Here is a 2,595-nt window from a genome sequence, read left to right as displayed (position 1 = left end):
AAGAGATGCCTGGGGAAGGGGGCTAGGAAAGCCAAGGTCATGAAGCTCCACAGGGAGCTCAGCCTGGGGGGTGGGAAAAGCTTAGAGTTGCTTATCAGAGTCAGCAGAGACTGACTGGACACCATGGGGACAACTGGCACCAAGACAGCAGCAGCAGATGTTTCTGTGGAGGAAGAATGGTAGAATGATAGTCACAGAAGAGTGTTGTGACCTGCAGACAAGGGCTGTTTTTCAGTGATAGCTGGACAAGAATGCACACAAACAGATGTACACGGGAAACACAGAGGCTGTGTCCAAGAGCTGGAGGGTTGGTAGATGGGGGAACAGGGACAGGGACAGATGGAGAGATACCAAAGAACATGTCTTTAGAGAAGAATCTGTGAGGAAGGAAATCAGGACTGTCAACTGGGAGAAATACAATGTAAACAAATGGGAAACGGTTCCCACCACGTGGTGAACTCAAAGTGTATAATCGGGAGCTGTACTACCCTCCCCCCCTTACCAGCTGTTGGGTCCTGGATAAGTCACTTCAATTGCTTTGACTTTCAGTTTCCTCATCTGTAAAGTAGGGATAGTAATATTAGCTCATGGAGTTATGAGGAATGAATAAGCTACTATGAGGAAAAGAACTTAGAATATTGCCCGGTACACGGGAAACATCAGTATGTGCTAGCAACTCGTGGGCCATTGTGGTCAGCGTCTGTGAGCAGTGAGCGTACAGAGTGCGCTGGCATGCGCATCCTTCCAGACTCTCCGTAACACGGGGGCGTATGGAGGAGGCACAGAACATACTCACCATAAAGGCAACAATAGCCCTCCTTAAGGGCAGCTTGTAGAGAGGCTAAATAAATGCGGGTTAAATTGAGTACAATGGCAACGTTCTTGGAGATTCGTAACTGCTTTGGGCAAGTTTCTTATCCTCACTCATTGAGCTTCAATTTCTTATTTATTCATTTAAGAATTATTTTATTGGGCCAGCAGGTGGCATGGTGGTTAAGGCATTGGGCTCCCACATGGCTGACCACGGTTCAAGTCCCAGACCTGGAGGCGTGCTTTTCTCACTTCCCTTTCTCTCTGTCTCTCTCTGGTCAAATTAAACAAATAATAATGATGATAATAAATGAGATAAAATAATTCTAAAATGATTATTTTATTTAATTTTATTATTTATTTTTTATTTGACCAAGGAGGGACAGAATGAGAGAGAGAGAGAGGGAAAGTGAGAAAGCAAGCCGCCAGATCCAGGACTTGAACCATAGTGGGCCATGTGGGAGTCCAATGCACTTAACCACTATACCACCTGCCAGCCCCTTCAGTTTCTTATTTATAAAACACTACACATAACCTAAAAAACTATACTGTACCCCACAAACACATATGATTATATATAAATCAGAAATGATAATTTTAAAAAGTTTTGTATCTATAAAGTTTTGTTTTGTATCTGTCTTCCTTATCTGCATATTCTGCATCTGCAGACCCAACAAGTGTGGATTAAAACATATTTGAAAACTGTCTAAACATTAAACAGACTTCTCTAGTCATTCTCTAAACAATACAGTACAATAATTAGGTAGCATTGACATCATCGGAGATATTATATGTAATCTAGAGATGATTAAAAGTATATAGGAGGGTGTGGGTAGGTTATATGCACATACTGGGCTATTTTATGTCAGGAATTTGAGCCTCCTCACAGATTTGGTGTCTGCAGGGGATCCTGTAGCCAATCCCCTGCATGGTACCTGCAGATACTAAGGGATGCCTGCATATGGCTTCTGTGAGACTGCGTATTAAAGTGTACAGAAAAATGCCTGGAATAGGGTAAGTTCCAATAAAAGTTTGCTGAGTGTAAATCTGCCTTGTGATGTTGAAGACGGGTAACAGGTTTGAAAAGTTTTCATCTAGGGACCGAGATTCTGTCTCACAGCTGCTGATAGAATGGCCTTGGAGTCCAGAAGAGCTGACCTCTTTGGTCACTAAGGAAATCAACATTTATCTTTCCCAGCTTAACATCGGTGTGAACAGAAAGAGAATGAAAACCGAATCTAAATTGGATTGGAGGTGACAGGAGTGCATTTTCAGTTCTCCCCTATGGTTTTTCTTCACTAAAGGAAGGACCTTATCAGCCTACAGGAAAAATGGTGGAAGGAAGTGGGTAACAGTTTATCTCTTCCTGCTGCTGGTCCTACAGTCATAGGGAAGGACTGCCCTGCTCAGGGCACAAGCTGGTCTTGGCAGGCATCCTGTTGTGGTCCCTGCTGCCTCCCTGGGAAGCGGTGCTGGTCTAAGTGCTTAGACCTCTGACTCACCATTTAGGACCAGAGAGAATTGGACTGAGGGTATGCCTTCCCAACGAACCTCCTGGAAAGAAGGACCCCCCATGGTCCAAATCCCTTGGTCCTATGGAGTTCTAGGAGAAGAAAAGGCAAGGAATGGACAGGTAGTGATTTCTTTTCCACTTTCTCCCTGACAACATTCAGGTCTTTGTCACGGCAATGGCAGAAAACAAGCTATGAATCTCCACTACCCATTCTTGGAGAAAGTACCCCTCCGGAGAAAGTGAGGAAGAGCTAAGAGCCCAGCCAGCTGACC

The sequence above is a fragment of the Tupaia chinensis genome, unplaced genomic scaffold (assembly GCF_000334495.1).
Source record: "Tupaia chinensis unplaced genomic scaffold, TupChi_1.0 Scaffold000350_1, whole genome shotgun sequence".
Classification (NCBI taxonomy): Eukaryota; Metazoa; Chordata; class Mammalia; order Scandentia; family Tupaiidae; genus Tupaia; species Tupaia belangeri.
Note: the sequence above shows the minus strand (reverse complement) of the source record.